Source organism: Antennarius striatus, chromosome 16, assembly GCF_040054535.1.
Source record: "Antennarius striatus isolate MH-2024 chromosome 16, ASM4005453v1, whole genome shotgun sequence".
In the NCBI taxonomy this organism is placed as follows: Eukaryota; Metazoa; Chordata; class Actinopteri; order Lophiiformes; family Antennariidae; genus Antennarius; species Antennarius striatus.
Window position 1 is genome coordinate 20,375,818 of NC_090791.1, and position 13,082 is coordinate 20,388,899.

At 43.5% G+C, this 13,082-nt stretch overlaps 1 pseudogene; it reads left to right on the forward strand.

Annotated features, from left to right (window-relative positions):
• The first annotated feature begins 4,249 nt into the window (after window positions 1-4,249).
• LOC137610258 (uncharacterized) overlaps window positions 4,250-13,082 on the forward strand; it is a 110,327-nt pseudogene continuing 101,494 nt past the window's right edge.

The window sequence follows — 13,082 nt, forward strand, 5'->3', positions numbered from 1 at the left end:
AGAGGACACAGCTCCAGGTGACATGTTGAAACTATCTGATGTCATGTTGACTATCAGAAAATAAAGATTTCCCTTTACAACTTCATGTTTTTTTACAACTTCCCTTGAGGTCTAGAATTGAACCACAGGTAGGAGTGAGGCCAGTCGGTTGAACACAAATCACCTGAGATCATGAAGCTCTCACCTACAGGTGAACCACCTCCACTCCACTGAGCTCTACCCAAACCCCACGGCCACAGTCACACCGCTCTGAGCAGGCTGTGATCTACAACTTCAAACTGTCCCGACCCGGCTGTCCCGTGTCTCTTCCAGAGCTCTTCTGGAGTGACCTGATGATGGAGAAGGACGTTAAAATGACCTCTTTTATTCAGTTTTTATTCATTTACCTTTTCATTTGTTGTCCTTTAATGAGAGTAAAAGATCTTACAAACTGTGGTCTTTGTTTTATCACAGATTTTGTATTATAATTTTCTTTTTGATACATGTTTTACTTTGCGTTTGACGAGTGCTTTATAGAAAAGTCTTTTATTAACATTTATCAACATATTTATGAGTACTGTACATAATTATAGTCATAAAGTTTCTTAATTAACTATATATTGTATATACATTGTTGTACATGAGTTTTTGAGGTCTTTTTCTCTCTAACAGCCCCCCCCCCACACACACACACAGGTGAAGAGCATTGTGTTTACTGAGCTACATGCAAACTGGACTGATGCAAACAGATTGGTGCTGATTTGACTGTTCAGTCCAAACAGACAGGAGAACTCATTTGAATGGAGTCGAGTCGTCTTTGCCGCCCAGAGCAGCTGCCGGCCACAGAAACAGGCTGCGTCTGCTTCAGGTACTGAATGACAGACTGTGTGAATGTGAGGCGCTGACATGCGTGACATATGAGGACAAACAACAAAGACTTATTTTAATCCCTCGCTCCGTCTGCAGGACGTTCACTGAACACGGCGTTCATTCACGTTCATAGATGTGAAGACGTTCCACACATGTTCCACACAGCTGGCCTCTCCTGGCGACCAGTCTGCAGCCGCTGCAGCGTCACAGCACTGAGGGTGTGTCCAAGTCAGCTAAAAGCTGACATGTTGTTCAACTCTTTGTTAATCTGGGGGGGTAGGGTGTGTATGCTACACACGCAGTTCAGAGATCCTCAGTCATCCGTCAGCGGCTGTCGGTTCCTTTCCCCCTCTGACCCCACATGCTTTCCCCTTTGCTCTCTCCTGCACTTCCTGTCTCCCCTTCTGCCTTCCTGTTGCATGATAAAGGAAAAAAAAAGCCTAATAAATAACAGAAAAAAACCCTCTGAAATCTCGTTCTGATAGATGACGGCTTTACTCACGGTCCATTCTAAATTTGTTCTTGTTTTCTTAGTGTCTGAACTGATAAAGCTGCTGATATTTGAATTGATATTGAAACCTCGCCATTATGGGACAAATAATTGCGAAATAATGGGAAAATGTTATCTAACTTCAAATCATCATGCCTGACATGCTGAACCTACGTAGGAGCATCAAATCTTTTGACTAGAAGGGCTCATAGCATATATTACGGCCACCTACTCTTATCTGTACTGTAATAAGGGCTTAGAGCATTATAGTTAATGCATTATATATTATGAGTGTTGCTTGAGGAAAACTAATGCTGATGTTTTTATTTGTTTTTGAGAAAACATCCCAGAATCAAACAACCCTGAATCCAAACCGTCAAATTCATAATGCAGCGGCGGCTCAGTGAGGGTATTAGAGATATTAGAGCGCTACGGGCCATGTGGCTCCATCCTCACAGCGCCCCCATCCTGTGTGACCGGTATGTGGCATGAAATCGATTCCCCCTGAATATTCAGACAGCAGGACACATTCTGATCCGACCTGTCACCAGGAGAAAATTGTCAACATGAGATTTGAGTCTTTTGTCAAGTTTGACAAACGCTCAAAAGCCTTCCCACCTGTTTGAGATCATCAAAGATGGTACAGTAAACATTACAAGACGTGGCATTGTACAGTGTTTGGAGAAATATCTACAGCTAGTCCTCAAGATATGAACACTGAGAGATACGAACAAATGAGAACCGCCATATCCTACTACTGCAGTTCCACTTTCTGCCACAACCCCCACTGAGCAGCGCTGTTGTTTTCATGCGTTCACGCAGCTCCAACACTCGTTTGCCTGCTGTTGTTTGTTGTCTCTGTGAGCAACTCAGAGTTCTGTACACTATTCATGAATGCATTTTCAATAACACATGCAAAATATACATATACAATATACATATAAAATAACATAGAAAAATATATTTGAAACTTACAAACAATTAAATTATATTTTTTAATATACTTCAGAAAAAATAGGCAAAATTTACAAATATAACTTGGTGATGTTTACCATAAATGCCTGTTTAAGGTTATGAAACAAATACAGGAATTGTTATTATTTTGCAGTAGTAAAAAAAAAATTGTTTTAAATTTACGAACATGTAAATTCAATTTGGTGGTTTACTTAGCAGATGTAAATGGCTGTTGATCATCAACATCTGGCTATTGTTGTTGGATACTCTTAAAAAACTGATGGAGAGTTCCTTCAAGTGTTTTCTTCTTCTTCACCTCAATGATTAAATTATAAGGATAATAAGGAATATAAGGAATAATAAGGATATAAGGAATTATAAGTTCACCGTAAACTAATCTGAATTAAAAACAATCGCTCAATGGTAGATACTCAAACTACGTTAATCTCTCGCTTATTCGCACTTCAAGATGCACGGCTTCACTACATCAGGGATTTTTAATAGGTAGTCACATGATACCGTACACGCATGCTATTGGCTGACAGCATCCGTGTAACACAAAAGTGCTTTAAACAGTTTATCAGAGTGCTTTAAAGGTAATACAGATAGAAGGTGGTTTAATATCAGTGTGGGGGGGGGGTTCAGAAACGTTTAAATTACCGTAAATAATAAGAGAAATAGTTTTGTCGCTATATCGTGGAATTCGTTATTGGCGTGTGGTTCTATAACACATTAACGAGTAACGAGGGATTACTGTATATGTACATATTTTATGTTTTTATTTTTATTTACTGGTCCATAGAAAGGCTAGGCTTTTAATTACCGCTCGGGATCACTAAAGTATATTAAATCTTTAAAAAAATCTTAAAATTACATCTTAAATATTGTACATCAACATGATATGTGCTTGTAAAGGTTTTCTAGTAATTCTAAAGTCCAGTATTTATGGCAGACAGACCTTAAGTCAAGTCAAATGATTTAAACTTGATTTTTATTTTTCCGTTTGGACCAGAGAGATGCAGGATCTACTTTTTTAATTTTAGACTGGGCTGACTAGTTTGAAAGTATATTATTGGCAGAATATACAGTAGGATGCTACATGTCAGAGGGACAAAAGCCTTCAAAGCCTTGGAAGAATTGAGGTTTCATATAATTGAATTATAATTATATACAGGGCATACATGGATTATTTCTGTAATCACTTAAAATTAAAGCAAAGGAATGAGACCGGACTGTATTTATTGACATTGTTACTGAACTAGTAGACGAACAAAAAAACAAGTTGTTATCTTTGTGAACCCTGAAGCTTCATTGTGAATCCGATCTTTAAACTAACACAGATGGCTATCAGCGCAACAGTCCATTTACAATTTATGTTTAGTTTGCGGTGTCATGCTCATTTGTGTGTTGCTTTGAATGGGGCTGTATTTACTGATCAACTGATGGACCTTGACATGCAAAATTGAGTTTTGAATATCAACAGCGTGTTAGCATGGCGAGTGATTGCTCATATCAAATGTGTGTTGGTTTGGCGTGTGACTCTAATAGTCCGTAACAGTTTAGTAAAAAAAACCAACCCTGATATTTTAATACATGAAATTATACACTGCTTCATTTTGCAATGGTGCATTGAATTAAGCAGTACTGCTGATGAAAGAAGTGAAGGCTTGTCCCAGCTACCATCCAGACAACCTCCAAACCAGCACCAATCAGAAACCAGAAACAAAGCAGACTGTTTATGCCAAAGATCACCAGGTCATTCTGAGAACGTCTTTTTTACTTTATTTACATGGAAAGACCTCTCAAAGGAACCATGACCTTATGGTGGTGGAGAGGTTTGTGTGCCCTAAGGATCCTGGGAGCTATGTTGTCGGGAGTCTTGTACTCCTGGTAGGGTCACCCAAGGCAAACAGGTCTCAGGTGAGGGGCCAGACAAAGAATGGTTCAGAAGATCCCATGAAGAATAGAAAAGGGAAAACTGTGACCCTGCCCGGAGGAATCCCCGGGGCCCACGTCTGGAGCCAGACCTGGAAGGAGGGTCCGTCAGCGAGCGCCTGGTGGTCGGGTTTGCCACGGGGCCCGGCCGGGCTCAGTCTGAAAAGGCAACGTGGACTCTTCCCACCCCTGTGGACCCACCACCCGCAGGGCAGAACGATGGGGTTGGTTGCGCTGCCATATGGGTGGCAGTGACGACAGGGGGTTACGACGGACCAGACCCGGGTGGCAGAAGCTGGCTTTGGGGACGTGGAATGTCACCTCACTGGCGGGGAAGGAGCCGGACTTTGTGTTGGATGTGGAGCGTTACCAGTTGGATCTGGTGGGGCTTACCTCCACGCACAGCCTCGGTTCTGGATCCAAACTCCTGGATAGGGGTTGGACCTTGTTTTACTCTGGAGTTGCGTCAGGTGTGAGGCGCAGGGCGGGTGTGGGGATACTCACAAGCCCCTGGCTGAGTGCCGCTGTATTGGAGTTTACCCCGGTGGATGAGAGGGTCGCTTCCCTACGCCTTAAGGCTGTGGGGGGGGGGGGGGGGACTCTGACTGTTATTTGTGCACATGCACCAAATATCAGTTCAGAGTATTCGGCCTTCTTGGGGTCCCTAAATGGGGTCCTTGATGGGATCCCAGCAGGGGACTCCATTGTTCTCCTGGGTGACTTCAATGCACACGTCAGCAATGATGGAGACACCTGGAGGGGCGTGATTGGGAGGAATGGCCTCCCTGATCTGAACCCGAGCGGTGTTGTGTTGTTGGACTTCTGTGCTAGTCACGAATTGTTCATAACTAACACCATGTTCGAACACAAGGATGCTCATAAGTGTACCTGGTACCAGAGCACCCTGGGTCGGATAGACCCAGGGTGCTCTGGACCCTTTGGATAGACCTGGTAAGCCCAAACGAGTAGTGTAGGTGAACTGGGAACGTCTGGAGGAGGACTCTGTCCGTGAGGCCTTCCATTCACACCTCCGAAGGAGCTTCTCGTGCAACCCTGTGGAGGCTGGGGGCATTGAACCTGAATGGTCGATGTTCAAAGCTTCCATTGCTGAAGCTGCAGCTGAGAGCTGTGGTCTCAAGGTCTTGGGTGCCTCAAGGGGCGGTCACCCTCGAACACCGTGGTGGACCCCGGTGGTCAGGGAAGCCGTCCGACTGAAGAAGGAGGCCTTCAGGGGCATGTTGTCCCTGGGGACTCCTGAAGCAGTTGCAGGGTACCGACAGGCCAGAAGGACTGCAGCCTCGGCTGTGATGGAGGCAAAACAGAGGGTGTGAGAGGAGTTCAGAGAGGCCATGGAGAAGGACTATCGGACGGCACCAAAGTTGTTCTGGAGGACTTTCCGACACCTCAGGAGGGGGAAATGGGGGACCATCCAAGCTGTATACAGCAAAGATGGGACACTGTTGACTTCGACTGAGGAGGTTGTCGGTGGAAGGAACACTTTGAGGAACTCCTGAATCCAACTACCCCAACTGACCCATCCTCTGTTGCAGAGGCAGAGCTGGAGGATGATGGGGGATCAGAGTCAATCTCTCGGGGCGAAGTCGCCGAGGTAGTTAAACAACTTCACTGTGGCAAAGCCCCGGGTGTTGATGAGATTCGCCCGGAAATGCTGAAGGCTCTGGGTGTTGAGGGGCTGTCATGGATGACACGCCTCTTTAACACTGCGTGGAAGTCTGGGACAGTGGTGAAAGAGTGGCAGACTGGGGTGGTGGTTCCTCTTTTTAAAAAGGGGGACCAGAGGGTGTGTGCCAACTACAGGGGCATCACACTCCTCAGCCTCCCTGGGAAAGTTTACTCCAAGGTGCTGGAAAGGAGGGTCCGGCCGATTGTCGAGCCTCAGATTGAGGAGGAACAATGTGGGTTCCGTCCTGGTCGTGGAACAACGGACCAGCTTTTTGCTCTCACAGGGATCCTAGAGGGGGCTTGGGAGTATGCCCATCCAGTCTACATGTGTTTTGTAGACTTGGAGAAGGTGTACAATCGAGTCCCCAGGGGTAGGAAGTACTGGGAAGTACTGCGGGAGTATGGGGTGAGGGGGCCTCTCCTCAGGGCCATCCAATCCCTGTACGCCCAAAGTGAGAGCTGCGTTCGGGTTCTTGGCAGTAAGTCGAACTTGTTCCGAGTAGCTGTTGGCCTTCGCCAGGGCTGCGCTTTATCACCAATTCTGTTTGTGATTTTCATGGACAGGATATCGAGGCGTAGTCGTGGTGAGGAGGGGTTACAGTTTGGTGGCCTGAGGATTGCATCGCTGCTTTTTGCAGATGATGTGGTCCTGTTTGCGTCATCAGCCTGTGACCTGCAGTGCTCACTGGTCCGGTTTGCAGCCGAGTGTGAAGCGGCGGGGATGAGGATCAGCACCTCCAAATCTGAGGCCATGGTCCTCAGCAGGAAACCTGTGGAATGCCTACTCCAAGTGGGGAATGAGGTCCTTCCACAAGTGAAGGAGTTTAAGTATCTTGGGGTCCTGTTCACGAGTGAGGGAACAATGGAGCGTGAGATTGGACGGAGAATTGGGGCAGCAGGAGTGGTATTGCAGTCGCTTTACCGCACTGTTGTCACAAAGAGGGAGCTAAGCCGAGAGGCAAAGTTCTCCATCTACCGTTCAATCTTCGTTCCTACCCTCACCTGTGGTCATGAGCGATGGGTCATGACCCAAAGAACGAGATCGCGGATACAAGTGGCTGAAATGGTCTTTCTCAGGTGGATAGCTGGTGTCTCCCTTAGAGATAAGGTAGAAACACTGCTGTTCACGAGGGGTTCAGAGTAGAGACGCTGCTCCTTCACGTGGAAAGGAGTCAGTTGAGGTGGTTTGGGCATCTGGTGCGGATGCCTCCGGGACGCCTCCCTAGGGAGGTGGCCCTGGCACGTCCAGCTGGGAGGAGACCTCGGGGCAGACCCAGGACCAGGTGGAGGGATTACATCTCAACACTGGCCTGGGAAAGCCTTGGGACCCCCCCAGTCAGAGCTGGTGGGTGTGGGGGGAAAGGGAAGTTTGGGGCTCCCTGTTGAAGCTGCTGCCCCGGCGACCCAACTACGGATAAGCGGTGGAAGATGGATGGATGGATGGATGGATGGATGGATGGATGGATACATGGAAAGAAAAGGGAAATATTTGGTCCTGAGCCGCTGCACCCTGGGTGCACCGCCACTACGGGCCGACACAACCTAATATTCCTTAGGAGCAGGTTTTTTCTTGATGCTGGCAGTGCATTTACTCTATTCCATCTATGGGATGATGCTGATGCTTCATTCCATAGATGAAATAGAGTCTGTCACTTTTGTATTGACCATGGACATTTTTTAACCATTTTTACAATATGCAACCGCTAGTTATTGCACCTCTACATTAAGTCGCTTTGCTTAAGACGATATTGCATCTAAATGCAGTACCAATGATGATTTTGTGCTACTGTTGCCTTTATTTCCAGGGTCTTTTAAAGTTTATAACTTTATTATAAAGTTTTATTTTTATTAATATACACATTAGGACCATAACCATATTGCCTCAGGGAGACTTAACAATCTGTGCAATGTGCAATAGCCTCTCTTCTTAAATCTTAAATTACTGCTATCAAGACTAGCATTTCACAACTGTGAGCGTGCGCTCTGAATTTCTTTCATTATTCTGCTGTGGCGCTGGGAGAAAGTAGCTTTAAAACTGAAAGAAATGAAGAACTATTAGCATACATTAGAGTCTGAGGACAGACTGTGTGGACTTATTGTTAAATGGATTAAAAAGGATATCATATCCAATATGGATTTACATAAATCTGTTTGACGAGTTTCCTGCAATGAGAGCGAGGAAATTATTTCATTATGTTCAGCATACAGTAAGCACCTCTAACCCAGCATGTGGGTGCCCAAGCCGGGGTCGTCTGGTTTCTGATCCCAAGCCTGGAAAAATGGGGGCTATTGGTTGGTTCATGAATTGATACACAGGGCAAGTATTATTTGTACTGCAGATAAAATTTCTCTGGGCTAATATATTTCTACTTAAATAGAGAATAAAGTGAATAAAGAATTCCTAATATCACAAGAGAGACGAGTGACGTCTGTGTCCTAGATAAGAGTAGTAAGCATACATTTTAATTTAGGGGTGTCATACGCATGAGCAGAGTTCATTTTACCTACAGAAAGTAGTGCATCCCTGTGATGCACTTCAACAAAAATGTGTGCATCCCAACATGACGTTTATGCATCCCAATAGTAATGACAGAATATACAGTAGAAGCGTACGCAAGGATTGAGTTTTGCTAATAGTAAAACATAAAAACTAAACAAACTGTTAATTTTAACAGTTTTATCAATAACAACATCATAATTGTTTCAGTAAAAAGGAAAAAACAGGAAAATTACATATTATTGTTATAAAAAATGTTACAGCCTGGTAGTCATTCTTAAAAAAACATTTTAAGAAATAAAGATGGAATACAGTTTTTTTTCCCTTTTGTTTTTCACTCAATAGTTTTCTCTTCCATGGACACTGAACCAAGCTGACAAAACCTTCTCCTCACACATTTTTTGTCTTGGGTGCTGACATTTAGCCGTGCCTCAACCATGGAAACAATTGTGGTACAAATGTTCGGATTTTTGCTGGTTTTCGCTCGGCTTCTTCTGCATCTTCTTCCGTACTGTCCACAGCAATATCTGTCTCTTTATTTTCATTAACTTTTGTTTTTTATTCAGAAAAGCACTCATTGTTTCTTGGGTTTTCTCCAACTTTTGCATCTTGGTGATAATGTGAGACTAACTCGTCGCTCCCAATTAACCTGAAGTTCATGTTTCTGGAGGTGGAAGGAAGCCGGAGAACCCGGAGAGAACCCACACAGACACGGAGAGAACATGCAAACTCCACACAGAGCGGGACGCAAACCAACTTGCTGTGCGGCGACAGCGCTACCCACTGCGCCACTGCGCCAGCCCTGGTCGATTTTAATAAAGCTGAATCAAGCAGATGAGTCTCGTGACGAGAAACTCACGCAAGATCAAAACACAACTGCGATTTCCTGGTTCGAATTTTAAGTGGAAATGTAGAAATTGTGAATATTTTTGTTGAATGAAAATGCATTATTTCCCAATATTATATCGCGGAAAAAGGTAGCATCGTTTTTTTTTTAATTGTAAGTGTTACACCCTTCAATGAGGGGGTGAAATAATCACAAATGTGACAAGAGGTATTTCCAGTCAGTAATGTCTTTACTGCCATGCAGGAAAAAGTGCCGCAAATCTCCAGAATACACATCAGGACTCAAGCAATCGATCTCAGACGATTAATTAGACTTTTTCGCATTTAAACTTTTTAACCCTTCTTAAACATATGAGTTACTGATGTTTTTAGCCCATTTTCTAAACACATTATTATTATATTTCGTTTCTCTTAACTAAATGTTCATCTTATTATAAATCATCAAATAACAGTCTTTTAAACTTACCATCTTATTATTATTTCTAAATTGTCACTTAATATTATGCGCCTTTTAGCAACATGAAAATAATGAATTTTGAGGAATGCTAGCTATGAAGTTCTCATAAAAGACGTTTCCATGCTGCTACAGTCACCGACATTTGCAAAAAGTATTAATAAAAAGGCCTTTTCCCTCGCTCAAGAAAATAATATTTAGCAGACTCATTGAGCAGAAAGTATGGCTGTCTTCTGCAGGTGGTTAGAGTGTGTCAACAATTTAACAATTTCCTGGAAAGACAAATAATGTATGATATGATGGTGTGCAGTGGAATATCGCTGGCTGCAGACGCCCAGGTGCTAAACTTTGTCCAGGTCTTGCCAAGACCGTCTTGGAATGCCATACACAAACAAGAATGTAAGGATGAGAACAGGAGTTATCACACACAGACACTGGCAGCCCATATCTCCATCTCAGTGAGGTATCCCGTGTCTTCATTCCAACTTTCACCATAACCATAAACCCAACTACGAGGGATGCGACAATCACCAAGTCAGGGGTTGGTGAAATCTGCTACTTTGAAGCTGAGCCAACCTGATGAACCTTCTAGCAGCAAAACCCACCGGCATCATCACTTCGATCTGTTTCTGAAATGAGATGGATGCCATGATGCTTCTGTAAGCATACCCATGATCCCACACAGCAAGGGCTGTATCAGACAAACTGGGCCAATCACAGACCATGTCTTCTTCCTTTAAAACACAACTGGTCTCCTCCTGTCACTGAATCCTAACAGCTGACTGAGCTTTTCAATCAGATCATGATAAATAATTAATTACCTGATAATCTAAAATTATTTGCATTAAATGTTTTTGGTACAGACAAGGCCAAACAGTGCTACTGTGTAGCATTGCTGAGGAAGTTTGTCCCCCAACCTGTTAGTCAGTCAGTCAGTCAGTCAGTCAGTCAGTCAGTCAGTCAGTCAGTCAGTCAGTCAGTCATTCATTCAGTCAGTCAGTCAGTCAGTCAGTCAGTCAGTCAGTCAGTCAGTCAGTCAGTCAGTCAGTCAGTCAGTCAATCAACTTTTATTTGTAGAGCACTAACTCACATCAGCTGACATTTCAGAGACACGTAAACCCAACAGAACCCTCCACAGCAAGCATAAGTAACAACGACGAGGAAACACTCCCTCATTGAGGAAGAAACTCCAGCCAGGACCCAGACTCTGTTGGGCAGACTCAGACTCTGGAATGCTCCCCACTCGTCAAGTAGAAGCATACAGTAAATATAGAAGCACACATATAGAATGATTAAGCCACAAATCAGCATGGAAACATTCTGTAACACAAGAAGGATTAAACATGCCCATGTTTTGGTGTTAGACTTTCAAATTTATTATCATTATAAAAATGTTTCATGCATTGTCTTTAGAAAGTTCTCCAAGGAAATTCAGTCCTAGTTGAAAATGCAGTTGCCATCTGTTTTGTCAAAACAATTAAAAAGCCTCTTTTTGGTCACATGACTCTTGCACAGACTGATCTAGTGTTTAAGACAGGAAACTCCCACCAGGTGGATGAGTTGACCATCACCATTTCTTACATCTTCATGGTGGAGGAACGCACATACAGGTAACGACCTCGTTTACAATTTATTTTCAAAATAAGAAAAGATAATCCTTTATTTGTCCCACAGTGGGGAAATGTTCAAGAACACTGAGACCAAAGCAGCATGAATATCGTTGTTGCCTCACAGCATGAAGGTTCCAGGTTCGATTCCACCTGGGGCATCTAGGTGTGATTGTTCTCCCCTTGTCTCTGGATTCTCCAGCTTCCTCTCACATCCAAAAACACATAATTTAGGTGAATTTGACATGCTAAATTGTCTGTAAAGTCTTTGTGTGTCCCTGTGATGAGCTGGCAACTTATCCAGGGTGTTCCCCACCTCTCACCCATAGCCAGATAGATGAAGCATAGCCTGTGACCCACATTTCCGATAAGCGACATGATTGTGATTATCTTGTCAAGAAGATGAATGAACCAACACTGAGATTATCTCCCAATCCTTATATTGGGGTGTCCAAGATGTAGCTAAAACAAAATAGTGGATGCAGTTTTTGTGAACTGTGGCCTCACGCTAAGCAGCATTTTACCTATCGATATCACAGAGAACACTTCACCAAATACACACCAGTTGTACTGTGTATAAGAAACAGCAACCTGTGGAACTGCCACAAGCAAAACAACACTTCTATTTCTACTTTTACAGCATCTTTCAGTTTGAAACCAACCCATCCATCCATCCATCCATCCATCCATTGTCAACCGCTTATCTGGGACCAGGTCACGGGAATAACAGTCTCAGCAGGGATGCCCATACTTCCCTCTCCCCAAACACCTCTTCCATGTCTTAAGTCTTCTCCTTGTACACAAGCAGCATTCACCCATTCACACACATTCAAACAGTGATGGCTGATACTGGGGGCCAGGACAAGGTGCTACCTGCTCAGTAGGACGGTTAACACAATCTCTGTCACTCATGAGCCGAAGAATGGCCACTGAAAGCAATCTGAGGTTCAACTTTATGATCAAAAAACTTCAATGTAAATGGAAACCACTTATAAGTGACTGTAGAAGAAAATAGATGGACTTTCTCTCCAGCTCTTTTTCAATAAAGTTCACCCAGGGTACAGTAAGTTTCATACTTATTTAACTTAATTTCTTGATGTTAGACATCGGATGATTTTTTGTTGTTATTGTTTTCCTAACCTCTATTTTACTTATTGACCTACTAATGATTTTTTATGCCTTATATCTCAAATATGGACATTGATACATCTGAAAATTGTGAAGAAAATGAAGAGAAAAAACTGTTCACACCAGAGATTATCAAAATGAGTTCCAACACAGCAGGAGGAATGTGTGAGTATTTATATTACCACTGTAAACATCAGTTTGTCCCGTTAAATGGCAGCGAGGAACATCCTGCTGACATCCAGCACTCACACAAAGTTATTACTAACCAATGGAATGGCAGGACGGGGGCCATAAGTTAATTTATTGGACGAAGGCCACACACACACACACACACACACACACACACACACACACACACACACACACACACACACACACACACACACACACACACACACACACACACACACACACACAATGATGTATGAGGATGTGGAAATATTGGCAGGAACAAACTGGAGTAAACTCCATCAATATTCTGTGTGTATGTGTGTGTGTGTGTGTGTGTGTGTGTGTGTGTGTGTGTGTGTGTGTGTGTGTGTGTGTGTGTGTGTGTGTGTGTGTGTGTGTGTGTGTGTGTGTGTGTTAGAACAATGAATAAGAGTCAATTTTACCATGTTTTTCTAATATGATTTACAC